Here is a 15,810-nt window from a genome sequence, read left to right as displayed (position 1 = left end):
GTTATGATCTTGTTAGAATTTTAGAGAATTGTATTTTCAGCGATTAAAGTAATGCTAGCCAAGTACCGCTTCTAAATTGCATCCACCAACCGCTTGATTTCTCAGTGCGCTCACTTTTTCATATATGGGACATACCTTTATTCATAGTAATTATTATTATTATTTTATTATTTAGATAAAATAAGGTAGAAATCAGTTGAACGATAAAGTAGGGGAGAAAAAAATCTAAATTTGATCGAAATCAGTTGAACGATATGCCCTACAGAAATGTCTGCGGAGTCGGAGAATAATAATAATAATAACCTACTCAGCCGGTCAGTGTTTAAACTTAGCGTTTCAAAAAATTGACAGGTGTGTCTTCTCTGCTGGATACCTTTGTCAAATAAAAGAGTATCAATTATTGATTGAATCAAAGGTAGCTAATGGTTTTTCTTCTCTACACAACCCAGGTTCCAACCACTGTATACTGGCAGTAGATATATGGCAGTAGACAGTGATTCATTCGGTAGATAGGTGTCATTCGGGATGATTCTGTTCGAATTTCCTTCTCGCAGTACTGGAAACTTGACTTCAAATAACCTAAGACAACTTGAATTCTCTAGGCCTACTTTCTGCTGTATTGTGAAATGCGCCATTTTTCCACTCAGCGGCAAACTCAGTAGGCGAGATCACTTCTTTAAAGCACAAGTAAAATTTGATGTGTTTTGCATTTGTGAGTGAAAAATCTTATAATCCGATCACTGTTATTTATGAAATATATTCGCTGTTATTGTAGTAAATATGCCCGACACACTGTATAGAATGAACATTGCCAGTCTTTGAATTTGGATTCAGTCCAAACAATAGATGGTTCATTTATCTGCTGCTACACCACCAAAGTGAGAATACTTTTACCTTCTTTACTTTTATATTCGTAATTTATTCAGAACGAAAACTAGACTATATATATATATGTATGTATATGTACACATATACACATCTGAGGCTTTAATTTAAATATAAGATTTTTTACCTAGAAATTTAGATTACATTAATTAAGATGAAGGGGAAAAATATAAAATTACTCGTTTTAAAAAATACTTTTTTAAAATTCTTTTCGATTGTTGATAAATTTGTGCACTTTGAATACTTCTGTTGCATTACGCAAGACTTAACTTGAGACTTAATATGAACACCATCGTGATCTTCTTGGAACAGTATGCAATTGCTCTACTTGGAACGCATTCTTCCAAGTAAAATGAAACATGTGATCAATGGATCGGTTAGGTTTCTATGCTAACAATGATCTCTCTAGTTTAGAAGCTTGAGGTATTTATTTTGTAATAAGAACAACGATATCTGCAAGTGAAGCATAGCTGCATGCTGATATAAATACAGTAAAACTATGTTAAGCAGCAACTACACAATTAATTAAACACTTCCCAGAACAGAGAATATAAAAATAAAATATTAAAATTGAATCTCTTAGCCTAAAAAGTGAATAAAAGCGACAACTATTTTTTATTTATTTTAATTTTAATTTTTATGTTAAGCCCATACACGAGAGGTTGGTTGATCAACCTATAGTACATTAATACCGTGTATAAGTAAGCAGTATATGGAGAAATACCTAGATATTTATGTGAGAATATCTCACGACTAATTAACTTTTAATGCAATATAATTAAAATTACGGTAATTTTAATTTATGAAAACACTACTGTTCTAACAGAACATCTCTAAATTCATGACTTACTTTTAACGGTATTAACAACACCACACAATTTTTTTAGAGATGTTTTATTAACTGCTAATATTTCGCTGATTTTCAACTCAGCATCATCGGACCACAACACACTTGTAAACGCGACAATGAGACTACAATTGCAATGGACAAAAGATCGTCCTATTCTTGGCTCCCTCTAATGAACAAAAAAGCTATGCAGGAGTTTCTCTTAGGATAACAGTCTCTCAAGTTTTTGGCAAATTAATGCAACCATATTTGTTAAGGCTGGGAGAATTCTTCAAAGCTATTGCTGACTCAAAACGTAATCTTTCAGATCTATAACGACTCCTGAAAAGCACATTCGTTTTTCTCCATCTAATTCTGTGTGAAGGAGTGTCCAAAGCATGGTGGTTGACTACCATGATGTGTCCGCGCAGTTAGCCTAGTGGCAGTGCGCTTCGCAACCATATGACTGGGGAAGGCGTGTCCCAGGTTCGATTCCCGTCGAAGACGTGAGGCATTTGAGGATCTTCCTCAGCCATAGCCAAGTTAGCCGGTCTTGGGCGCGGGCAGTAGGATTTTTCCGCCAGTTTATCTGCCGTTTTTCATCCAAGCAAGCAGGCAAACCGGCCCCGTGAACGCACACGGATCTACAGCCATAAATACTTAACCCCCCATGAGGGGGCTCAACTCGCCCCAATAGGGACGGAGGAAACTCCATACGAATAGAATAGACTACCATGATGTGACCCATGGTTGACTACGGGCTTAAAGATAATGTGGTGAGGACCCTATCTCTTCCACGTTGTTGTAAGTATTCATGGCTGTATCTGTGTGTATTCACGGGGCCGGTTTGCCTGTTCTTAGGGACAAAAACCCGGATTTCCGGGTGAAAAACCTCCGTACCTCCGTGTGATACCAGCTAATTTACCTTTAGTTGAAAGATACCAGATAAAGTTCTCACGTCATGGATGGAAATCGAACCCAGATCTTTCCGACCAAAGGACTTTGTCTATACCGACTGAGCTATGGACTCTAAAAATCTCAAGATTTCTAGTGGTTCGTGAAGAATATGAGTTGTCATATCTTCTTAAAGGTATAGATACCTTAACATTTATAAACAGAAAAAAAGCACTTTTTTTTTCTAGAAACCTATGCAGTTTTCCAATACAGTTCCCATGGCGTCAACATTTCTAACTGTCTCAGCTTTTATTGTTTTCTGATTATTATTATTTTTTAATCAACACATCCTTCATTTATTAACCTTTAACAATTTTAGTCTATTGAAACCATAAAATTATAAAAAATTGGCGGTTCCAGTTTAGTTCATACCATTATTATAGTAATATGGTTTAATCTATAACAGGGTTATCTGTTTTCCTTTTAAAGTGAGTGACACCTTCTCGTCACACTCTCTTCCGCGCGCGCCACGCACGCATACTTATTTTTAATTCACGGATTATTTTGGAAAGATGACATGCGCTTGCATATGCGGCTGTAATCTGCAGACGCACTGTAGGGACACACACACAGGGACGTGTTTTATGAGAAGAGGGAGGTAAGGAGGATCGATAAATGTGCTTTGAATTACGATGAGTCAGAAAATTTCAAGATTGAAGACTTGCAGAAGCTGACACGTACTCGGTAGAGACAAACAAGTTTGTTTCTTCGAAGTCGAAGAGATTCTCACCCTATTTCGGAGAATGCAGAGGAGTTGGAATGAAAACATTCCGCGAATCAGCTGATGTTTGCATTTTATGAGAACAATATACTTCATTAGCTTATGAACAGCATGATAACATTTGACGAAACAATATATCATTTGCAGATTCTAGTACTTCATTCCTTATTTATTTTTTATTAATAAGTATTTTAAAATCAGTTCAACCTTTCCTCAGCTGATACATTGTAGCGCTCGATGTCATTAGTACTGCATTTTTAAATGATTCCTCTATGGTGAAAAATTGCTACATAACTTTAAGATTTGAAGATGACAGGCGTATATATTGTGCTTCTCTTCACTAGCTCCAGCTCTTGTTGCAGTTTTTACCCAAACACAATGCACCACTGGTAAGCGTGCCTTCTTCCCCATTTCCCCATAATAGAACCTGAAGTGATTTATATGTTGGCACAGTTACCTAAAATGTAACGAAGGAGCTTTTATTAAAACCAAAAATGCAGCTACAAAATTTTCTACATGCACGAAGGGAGTTAACTTCCGGTACATTTTGATTTTGAGTTTCAATCTTGATACTTTTTTTTTTTAGTCAAATCTTGATACATTTACAAATATGAATTCATATTAATTACAACTTTTATCATTTGCATATCTCCAAGAGTAGATATCATTCAAAAGATATTAACCTATGACAATATTGAAGTGTTTCGGTTCTGCACGTTCGCATTTTCTGTCCATTTCCTGGGTTTGTACGGATGTTATTCTAAAGCATTTTTAATAACATCCGTACAAACTCAGGAGGAATTTTTCTGCAAAGATAAGGCTCAAGTTAATAGCTTAGTTTAGCATCGAAAAGCAGAAATATACTCGTATATTGACTCCTTAAAAGTGAGGAACCAGTAATTTATATTTATTTGTATTGAACAATTTTTAAACCTTTTCGCCATGTGCTTGAAATCTCCATAAGCTCTGAATCCAATAACTAACTGTAAAAATGCTGTGTGGGAATGGAAAAAAAATCTGAATGCATTGGGTACGAAAATTCTTATGTAGTTTTATTATTCCCCCCCCCTTGGTATTTCCTTTCGATACTTTTATCGATAAGTAATCCGCCTGAGTATAGTTATGATAAAGGAATAAAAAATTTAATCTAAATCTTATAACAGATTCATCATTTCTTTCTTTCTGCATAAGCTGCACTTTTTTTATATGTTCGACAGGCATGCAGTTCAGGAACAATTAGTATTTCCTTCAGACTAATAAATATTACATTACCTAGACAGATGAGTCGAAGTTGTACACTTGGATGTATTTGGAAATACGTATTTTGCAGCTATTTACACATCAAAAAAGACACGAGAAGAGTATACGAGAAAAGAGGATTTGGATGTGAAACAGCTGATCCCTGTTGTTATTGTATTGCCATTATTCATATGTTTAATATATTTTTGAAATAATTTCTGAATGAATTACAAAAGAAAAGTTCAAAATTATTGAAATTTTTTTATTGTTGAAAAATTATTGAAATTATTGAAAATTCCATGCTATGCTGGAATTTTCTCTTGTCAGAGTATTATTCACCCATTATAGCAATGATAGAGCAGCTTCCAAAAACATTGAATTAGAATTTAATTACGATCGACTGAAAACCTATGAATGAATTGCTTTTTTTTTTCCCACTCAACTGAATTTAATTAAGTTGTCGAGTGTTTGTTTATGTGATAAGAAGGTCCTCCACTTCGAACAAGGCAATTTCATATGTGAAAAATATTACTTGCAATGATAACACCAGAGATGTTCAGCGTTAGTCTCCAACATCACGCCTCCCACTGTCGCTGCTTCTGTTTACTTAACGGTTGAGTCATGGTAGCCTGTCTAGACATCGGATGTGTTGAGGAAAGCAGTTGCTGTAGACTGTAGATATAAGTTATTAAAGAACTATTACATGCGCTGTACAATTTTGTTCTGCTTACGGTCGAATGCAAGACTATTATTAAGCATAATTAGATGAATAGAGTTGTTACTATTTAAATTTTGAAGTTGCTTTTTTATTCAATAGAAAAAAGCCAAACTTCCGTTCGAATTCTACTGACACATGCAAATTCTCAGTAACAGAGGGATAGAGAATAACGAAATTTTTCCCCTCGTATTCTATATGTTGTGAAACGTTTTATTAAAACATGCCGGTTTTACACAACTCAGAATATCTCAGAAAGATGTTCTGAGTTGTGTATACTAAGTGATTTTTTCCCCTTCTCCTATATTTGTAGTTGTGAGAAAGCATGGATGAATGGTGAATTACGACCTGAAAATTAGTCCAACCGGGATTTTTCAATGATCCTTTTTTCTCCCCTTCTTGTTGTATTGTTTCGTTCTTTCATGCAAGGCCATTTTCAGATCTCAAGACTCGTTTTTTAATGGTCTACATTTCTTTCGGAAATTCGTATTATTTCATTATATTAACACTTTATAAATTTTGCTTGTCACTCTGAATATTTTGTTTATGCGCTTGATTAATCTAGTTAATTGTTTTTCTCGACATGTCTATCTAATTTTTCACTTTTTTCATCTATTTTAGAATTGCATCCATAGCTTAACCTTACAGAAAATTGGGACACTGGTAAATAGCTCTTTGAAACATCATTCTGCTTTTGTTAAACTTAAAGTAAGAAATTGTTAAAGATCATAAATGCAATACTTTCTAATGCCGCATTATTTTAAAAAATTATGGGGAGCTTATCAAAAAACTTGAAGTGGTGATCAGAGGTATGAACCCTCGTTGTAACGAAATTTAGAATCCTGATCCAGAGAAATACACAAATGCCCAAACTATTTTAATTAATAGTCATTAAGATGTGTTGTTAAAATAGAAAATAATAATTTTTTTTTGAGATAGAGATTAAGTATTGATAATTTTAAATCTTTCCTATTTATTTTAACATCTAGATGTATTTTCGTTCTGTGCATGCATCTCTCTCTCTCTGTGTGTGTGTGTGTGTGTGTGTGTGTGTGTGTGTGTGTGTGTGTGTGTGTGTGTGTGTGTGTGTGTGTGTGTGTGTGTGTGTGTGTGTGTGTGTGTGTGTGTGTGCGTGCGTGCGTGCGTGCGTGCGTGCGTGCGTGCGTGCGTGCGTGCGTGCGTGTGTGTGTGTGTGCGTGCGTGCGTGCGTGCGTGCGTGCGCGTGCTATCATACTGCATCCTTTAAGAAAACCAGCAATAATTTATGTCATCTTCATGTTCTCAAAATATGAATTTCAGGTAACTTCAGAAGTTCCATTGGAGATAAAAGGCAAATATTATTAACCATCTAATAAATGATAAGCATTGTTATTAGTTTGTTCAGAAATCTGTTCTTCAGATAATACAATATTTAAGACATCCTTTACATGAAAAAAAAAAAAGTAGGAATATCTCTCTCACTGTTACTATTACCCATATATCTATCTAGCCCTCTATCTCTCCATTCTGATGTGCATTTCAGTCTATGCCTCTTTTTCTTATCATGATTATCTCGTTCGTCCATCTCTACAGACTTTCCTTAAGTTTTTTTGTTCATATCTTCCTAGAATACTCCCGTACGCTTAGCCGATATCATGGAACTGATTCATTTTGCGTGTATGATTAATTAGCTGTCATGAAAATAAGTAGACGCGAGCAACATCCTAGTTTTAAATAATTTTTACCGTTTAGACCAGGGCTGTCCAAAGCTGCCCGCAGGCCGCATGCGGCCCGCGGTGCGATTTTGTGCGGCTCGCCTGTGGGTTTTGATTTTCACGAGCGAAAAAATAAAATAACAATTTGAATCGAATGCGTATTAGATATTTTAATTCTATCACTAATCGATACTCTAGATGTTGATAATTTTATTTGGTGTTTTTATATCACTATATACCCACGTATTTTTCAAATATTGGATGTGTCAAAGAAGCGTTCTTACACTGTTTTGTTCCAACGCGCATCTCCGGGCGCTCACGGGGAACGCCCGTGAGCTCCGCGATTATTGCGCAATTAGTGTTGTTCGTTTGTTCAGCTTTCGAGGTTATGTCGCTGCTGCTCACCAAATTACTAGATATGCATTGTGACGCGGCCCTCGGATTACCTAAGGTTGGACGGGTTTAGATAAAAAAAGATTTTAGTCTTCATTATAACGAAGCGAACTGATTATTTCAAGGAGTATAATTTTATGTGAACCTTACTTAGTTATATTATACATTAGAATGCTGTGGCTTTCTAAGTAAGGTACATTGATAAAACATTTCTTTTTGAAATAAGCATAGGAAGCCTTTTAAAACGATGTTATTGTCGTCACTTAATGTTGCAGGGCAGCAAGAAAAAACAATTTACAAAAATAATTTACAAAATGACCACCAAGTTCCAAAATCATCCCAATCTCGAAATTGCGTTGCCAGAAAGAACCACGCCAAATACGTTTTTTTTTTCTTCTTTTTAGTAAATTACTTGTAGCAGAGTTTTTCGCTCCCGAAACAGATGTCTCTGCCTAGATTTGCCTATTTACTTGCAAAATAGGCAAAGTGGTCGGAAGAATATATCTAATTAAAAGAATATATCTAATTAAATATATCTACATAAAATGATCGGTTTTTGTCGTGGTACTGTTCTGTGTTGCTGTAAAATTCCATGTTGCGATTGCCATAGTTCTAAGTTCCTCATTCTTGAACCACTCAGTCGTTTTTACGGTAGTGATATAAGTGTTACTATCTAGATGCTCTGAAGTGAACTGCGAGAAGCTATCATTTCAAAACGAACTTTATCTTTCCGCCAAAAGATATTTTAATGTTTACCAGATTATGTCACTACAAAACCGAAATGGCGATATTGTTTTGTGGATCCTCGATTTATCTCACAGCTAGCGATGGCTTAACCACACTGCTTTATCTTAAAAATAAAAAATAAAAAAATACAAATAGTGTTGTTAATACATGACATTCACTTAACCTTACAGAAAATTGGGACACTGGTAAATAGCTCTTTGAAACATCATTCTGCTTTTGTTAAACTTAAAGTAAGGAATTGTTAAAGGTCATAAATGCAATACTTTCTAATGCCGCATTATTTTAAAAAATTACGGGGAGTTTATCTAAAAACTTGAAGTGGTGATAAGAGGTATGAACCCTCGTTGTAACGAAATTTAGAATCCTGATCGAGAGAAATACATAAATGCCCCAAACAATTTTAATTAATAGTCATTAAGATGTGTTGTTAAAATAGGAAATAAATAAAGTTGAACTGATATTACGGCATAAAATATCATAAATTTTGAGTTATCGCTTTCCCGGTTTGAAAATAAGTAATGAAACACAATTGCATCTTTCAATGGTAAGTTATGAAATGTGTTACATCTTCACAAATTAAACTTCTCATAGCTATTTGAAAATACTGTGCACAGTCTAGTTTAAGTGCCAGGTTTCACTAACTTAATGAAATTCAGAATCTGCAGTTTAAGTGTAGTAAGTATTTATATAAATGATTTTATTAGATTATTAAATTAAGTTTTAAAAAATGAGTTTGAGAAAATTTACATTATTTCTAGCAGGGCTCTTAAAGAAAATAAATTATATAAACAACAATCATAATAAAAATTAATTCATTGATGTATAATTTTTGCGTTTTTGCTTTCAAAAGATTTTTATTTATATTGCTAAACACTTAACATAGTAAATTTCTGCTCAGTGTTTGTGTGAAGTGGGCCTTCCACGATGTCTTGTATTCTATGGATGCGCCAGTTATAATAATGTTATCATATACGGTAATCAGTTTTTATTTGTTTTTATCGATATACACAGAATTTTCACTATTTATTGACAGGAACACTTAAAAAGGGGAGTTAATTTTATATTTTTAAAAATGGAAAACCCAACCTTTTCAACACTATCTCCTTGGCATGCAATATATTTTTATCCTAGTTCTTTCCAGTTCTCAAATATTGCTGGTTTTACAATTAGGAAGATGACCTGTGCGTAAGTTTTTACTTTATCTGAAGAAACTAAAAAACTAAAAGAAAAGAGTCACATAGTTGAATCTAGTAAATTGCAAAGGAAAAGTAGTGCAACTTTAATTTTCGTTCAAGAAATACTATAGCAATATCTGCTAGGTGCGGCTTGCCATTTTGTAGAATATTGTCATCATGTTCTCTTTACTACAAAATATTTTTTCAGGGATTATTATTATTACCATTATTATTATTATTCAAACCTTCATGGAGTCAAAAGACTCATCGCGGGAGGTTGCACTGTCACACACACACTTTATCATACCGCTCCTTCAATATGTTCGCCGCCTCTGCACTCACTACACTCTCGGACAATGTATTCCAATCACTCATCACCTCTAAATGCAAAAAAACCTGCTCCTCATCTCCTTGCTCACACTTTCCTTACAAAGCTTCAAGGGATGCCCTCTTGTTCTCGTCCTGTCTTCATCCCATAACAACTTATATGTCTCAGTCATATCCACCCTCTACTTCCTATCTGCCAGGCTGGTTGGCCAAGTTGTTAGCGTACCTACCCGCACTCCAACCAACAGGCCCCGGGTTCAAATCCTGCTGCGGATATGGATGTTTGTGATTGTTTTACCTTGTTTACTGCTATAACCTTAATGGGAATTCTGCAAATTGTTTTCATACTCAGCATTCCAGAGACCCAGAAACTACCTTAATTAATCGTCTCTGTACCCTTTCCAATACATCATGTTTTTCAAAATCACGTGACGAAATCTATTCCCAATAATCCATATGTGGCCTAATCAAAGCCTTGTACAATGGAACCATAGCATCCTTACTCTCTACAAGTCAGTGCCTTTTGTATTATTCCCATTATCCGCTGTGCTGTCCTCACAATTTTAGCAAAGTGTCCCCGAAAATTTAGGTCCTTGTCCACATTCCTTCTCTGATCTCTCATTTCATCTACCTATTCCAAGATATTTCCCACCGATTGTGTACTCTACATTCCGTCTTTGTTTCTCCAACTGATCTCCCCATTCATTTACCTATTCAGGCCAGTGTATTCAAGTCCTCTTGCAAAGACACGGTATTAGCTCTAGTCCTGATAGTTCTTCCCAACTTTGCATCATCTGCAAACAACTAAATATCCCCATTCAGACATCTCCAAATATCATTTATTTAACAATGAAAATGATACTGTTAAAACACGATCGTCCTTTTATAAACCCATTGTGATCATCAAAGAGTATTTTTCTGTTGTCAACCCCATTCTGAATTTTCGTCCTAACTAACTAACCTCTATCATCTTTAACCACAACTCCAGGCACACAGACTGGCCTATATTCAAAGTCTTAGTCTTATCACCGTTCTTATAAATCGGAACATTATTTTCCTTTTCCATCCGTTTGTAACTTGGTCCAGCGCAAGACTCTTATTAAAAAAGATTCAAGTTCTGCATGATGTCACATTCAAAAGAACGAAATACCTTTATAAATTGCTTATTAAATAGTTCAACTATATCCTCTGCACTGGTTATCAGTACTCCATTTTCACTAATCAATGACATCCTTCCCTAATCATTCTTCCTTCTACTGGCCACACATCGAAAAAAACTCTCTAGGATTTTTTTTCGCTTTTTTTTTTTACACCCCATTTATAATAACATCATCTGATGAAATGATCAGTTCAATACTTGATCCTCATGTGCCCTTTGTTACGTACTGCCAAAAACTCCAGAAATTCATTCCCTTTGCCGCCAGATACAGTTTCATTCCAATCTATATTACCATAATTAAAATCACCCATAAAGATCTCTCATTTCTTGTTAATTAACAAGGTTAATTTGCCTATGAATTTCCTTCTCCTTACCAGGTATGCTGCAACATCCGACTAAATATTTCACCCTATTCACCTCTACCTTACACCATACTGTTTCAAAGCCGCTGGTACTATTTGCACTTGCAAATCCACCTCAGATGAGCACAGCTCATCTACTACCATCAACAATACTCCCCCTTTCTTCCCTGTCTTCACAAAAAATATCATGTCCGTTCATCTCTATTACTGTCATAATATCATCCTCAACTAACCATATCTCGTTTATACCAACAATGTTGGGGCGAATAAACTCAATCAATGCAACAATTTCGTTCCCCTTATTTCGAATATTTCTAGATTAGGAAACAAACATAACAAATCATTCCTGGTTCTGCAAGTCCTACGGACATCACCTCTTAGTGTGGCTTTTCAATACCTTTCCCAGTTCCTTCTTCTGTATTACCACCGATCACCACAAACTTTAAAGAGTATGCAGATTTTCTTTTAACGAAAATCACATCTATTACAAACCTTTTTTTTTTGTCAGTTTATTTTAATAACCAGCTGACATCGGCTGCGATGCCCTAAGTCTGATTTTATTATTTAATAAACTATTTTTCGAAGCTTTATTAAGGAGTGCACTATCAAGATTTAAGAGAAATATTACAGTTTAGTACCAGTACCATAATCTTTGTTGCTCACTTCCGTATTTTACTAGATTAAGTATGTTTCGCTTTCTTTCTTTCTCTCGTCTGCATTCCATAACGCAGACAGTAGCGACAACGCTCTTAGGTTGAAAAGAGTTGAATTCTATTCCTCTAATCGGAGAGGAACAACATTTATACTGAAAAGAAACTAGATGATCTCATATGGATAATTCCTGGGATTTTTTCGATTCGGAAATTCAAGATTATCATTCGTGTAGCTTGCAAACCGACTAAAGATTACACGTAATTTATAAATAATACACTTACTTCTTGGTTGTTTTGGCATAATCTGGGCAATAACATGATCACTTTCTTTCTAACCATATAATTTTGTGTGTTTGTGTGTGAGCATAAAATTCTAACTATTTATTGTTCACCCTCGTTTCTTGTGTCCTGAAATTGACTCCCCTTTGTTTTCTAATGTTTTTCTTTGTACTTCCCCCGTTTGTCCACTTTTTTTTTCTTGTTCTCAATCTTGCAGTTCTTTATTTCGTATACTAGGAGTTTGCATTGCGTAATTATGACTTATACGCTTTACCTCTTCACAGTATAGATTTTCTTCCTTCCTGCTCTTATCAGGATTTTTTTTTTCTTCACTTTCCCAGATTATCAGATATTGAGCCCTCACTGTAAGTGATATTTGTTTGCGATGCGTAATCCTGTACTTCTCCAGATAAGTAGTCTGCAATCTATAAGAATCCTCTCATGCTTTAAGTGTTTGTTTTGTTCACCAGTTCCATGTATTCTCAGAATCGTATTTTCGTTCACAACCTGCTCATATATCAGGGAAGATACTTAATATAAATATATAAAAAAAAAATGGACAGCCTATATTTTACCCTGTAGTGGGTAAAGGCCTTTTCCATTGCGGGAGGTTTCAGATCTACTACTGCCATGGTGACTCAGTCCATATTGGTAGAGCGTCACAAACATCCACCATGCTTACGCGGGATTCGAATCTGCAACCTTGGCTGGAGAGCGGATACGCTAACCACTCAGCCAACCAAGCCGGCAGATACTTAATGTAGATAGTATTAAGCAACCTATTCGTTAAAGAACCTTTCAATGATATTAATTTTTTTAAAATTTATCCTTCCAATTTTATTATTCTACTTTTTGTGCCATCCACAGTAAACGACTCTCAAACAATTCCTTCTCGATTTCTCAGCAACATAACTGCTAATATATATTCCCCGCAAAATAGCATACACCCCTTGATGAAAGCAATGAATGATTTTCAGGAGGATGTTAAAAATCATGTTCAGCAACTACTGGAGATATTACTAATTACTACCAGCTCCTATATATCACTGTAAAGAGTTTGTGGAATTTCATAGAGAATACTATATCAGCAATTTGTCGTTTGCCTACTACAGCAAACTGCTAAAATTTTTCGTAGTCAACAGTGGCTGATTGTAAGAAGATGGAAAGACCGTGTACATAAATCTGGTTGTTATATTACCCTCAACAATATGATAGCAAAGAAAATTAACAGGTTGTCGAAACCCACCGGACCCTATAAAATCAAATTAAAGAAAGCTCAAGATGCCGAAAAATTGTTCTTAATGCTTGCATTGTCGACAGAAATTCGAATAATTTCGGATTTTATGATCCTCTGCAGTTATGATTTGTACTGCACAGAGTATGGATGAGGAGGAGGAGCCAATTTGTAGTGTATGGGTGATTCTCATGGCTTAAAATATCGCAGTGCTAAAAATAAATAGATAAAAATTCCAGGTGCCATGCATATACAAAGAAATTCCAGAATTGACTTGGCTGCCCCATGGTCCTGATCCGAATTCCATGGGAGGAGCTAGAGCATTGGATCAGGTTGTAAAGTCGCGCAAATATAAATCTGCGTGACTTTAAGAAGAAAGCTATAAGGAAGAGGCACCTAAGTGTTTTTTTTTTTTTTTCAAGAGATTCTATAACGTCCGCATAAATGAATTAATAAATCCTACATCAACTGTGGACTGAACACTATAGGACATAGGGTACACCGGGGCGTAGGGCTGACCATATCCTGTGAACGGTTTTAGGTATGATTATTAATAAATCCTCGACACCGCAAGGTAAAAGAGGGTATAATGAAGATGAAATGAGAGGTCAACTGTGGCGATGGCGACCATATAGAAGAAAAAATTTCATCAACTTTGGGCTGTCTATTGTAAAGAACTAGTTGTAAATGTGAACTCAGAAATTATTGTCCGGCTTATTAAAAATCAAAGTTCTTCAAAATTAATTCATCAAGAATCTGCATGTGTTTTAAGAACAAAGATGTATTTCACGGTCTTTTTCACTTTTCTTTAAGTTGCTATGCTCGTTTCCTCATCGAGACTTCTAATTCTCTAACTTATCGCTGTCGAAGCAGTATGTATTCCCTCATAAACTTTTAAAGTATTGTTATTTATAGTCTCAGTTTCATCCTTATTATTTTCACTTTATATTTTCTTTAAAAATATTTTTTTTTGCGATGTAGTGATGAATCTCAGAAATCCTAGAAATACTTTATATTGTACAATGTTGTTAGTATAAATCTGTTTTAAGTATTTTCCTTTGTATATGTTAGCATTTTTTAATGTGATTTCCCCTCTCCTATCTCAGTTGGTATCGATAATGCCCTTGCATTGGAAAGTCCAAGTTCTAATCCCGTATAAGATGCGAAAAACATTTGTGAAGGTTTTTCAACACAAAGTGACAGCGGGTTTCCCTCCGGAAATTCCCACCATACCGCCAGAAAACACGCAGTTTACTGATCATGCAATGGCATCAGATCCTTAGTTATTTCGTCCCTTTCTAAACAGCAATAACGATATCCTAATCCTCCCAGTTGTTTGAAGAGCTAATCAAAAGGCTCTCCAGTCATTGAACGGTACTCGCCCACCCAGGCCGGCAATATATGAAGAAAATATTTATGTTCTAGAAATTAAACTTCATGTTTAAATAGTTCAATAACTTAGCAAACTACAGTATTATATCGATTCCTTTGAATTTTGTTAAATTCTCAGTTGAAGAGAACTTTCCCGTTGCAATTTTTTAAAATTATTGGATACACAATTAAGAGACAATAATATACTTCTTATATTCTCTTTTTTTTGGGGGGTGGGGACTATAATCCGAAACAAACAGACGCACTCGAGATTAGACATCGAACCTTTTTCAAGGCTAATCAGTGGTGGTAATCCAGCCTACAGCTTGTTGATCAGCAGATAAGCTAACCAACCGTCCAACCAGGCCATCAACTTCTTTGGACAAATTTACTTTTTCTAGATCAAGTATTCGTAGCAATGCAAAATAATCTTTTGGCATTCCTACGAAAAATTGTAAGTTAAGTTTGATAATTATATTTTTTGATATTTCTTTCGTCGTACTTATTTACTCATAATTATTATATTCTACTTTGGTGCTTTCGTCCGTGTGCACCCATTCTAATAGGTGTCTCCCATGCAGAAATAATCTTCCGTAAGATCTGGTTATTCACTAATTTATTGATTCTCTTGTGCTCTTTATTAATTCTAAATTTCAATGCTTGCAAAACTGCCGTAGTTCTGTATGACGTATTCTGTCCCCAAGATTTTAATTCTTTTTTGAAACCTGTTTTGCAGTTTAGCAATCAAGATCATAATTCAGTTTCTTTCTGTTGCTTAATTCTTGCATGCGTTGCGTGAGACCGTCGCATTCAAGAAGTCATCAGTTTTGTTCGATGACCGCCAAAGCAAGATTAGATATGTCTGACTTAATCTGTCGGTATCTACTTTGTGCTCTCCTAGGAGACGCGTATCGTAATAATTATGCTAATAATCCTTCTTAGAAATATAGAACACTGCGTTGCCCATCTCATTATATTTAGATCTAATATAACATTGAAGTAAAAACAAGAAGTTTGACAGATTTAAAAACAAAATAGTCTTGAAAAATAAATCCTTTTTGTGATGTAATTCCGAC

General features: G+C 35.2%; 1 protein-coding gene across 6 annotated transcripts in view; it reads left to right on the top strand.

Annotated features, from left to right (window-relative positions):
- Window positions 1–15,810, top strand: part of LOC150096750 (uncharacterized) — a 326,095-nt gene that overhangs the window by 171,521 nt on the left and 138,764 nt on the right. The window lies entirely within an intron of this gene.

Source organism: Typopeltis vanoorti, chromosome 18, assembly GCF_054136105.1.
Source record: "Typopeltis vanoorti isolate ZY-2024b chromosome 18, IOZ_Tvanoo_1.0, whole genome shotgun sequence".
Classification (NCBI taxonomy): domain Eukaryota; kingdom Metazoa; phylum Arthropoda; class Arachnida; order Uropygi; family Thelyphonidae; genus Typopeltis; species Typopeltis vanoorti.
Note: the sequence above shows the minus strand (reverse complement) of the source record. Positions and strands in the feature narration are given on the sequence as shown.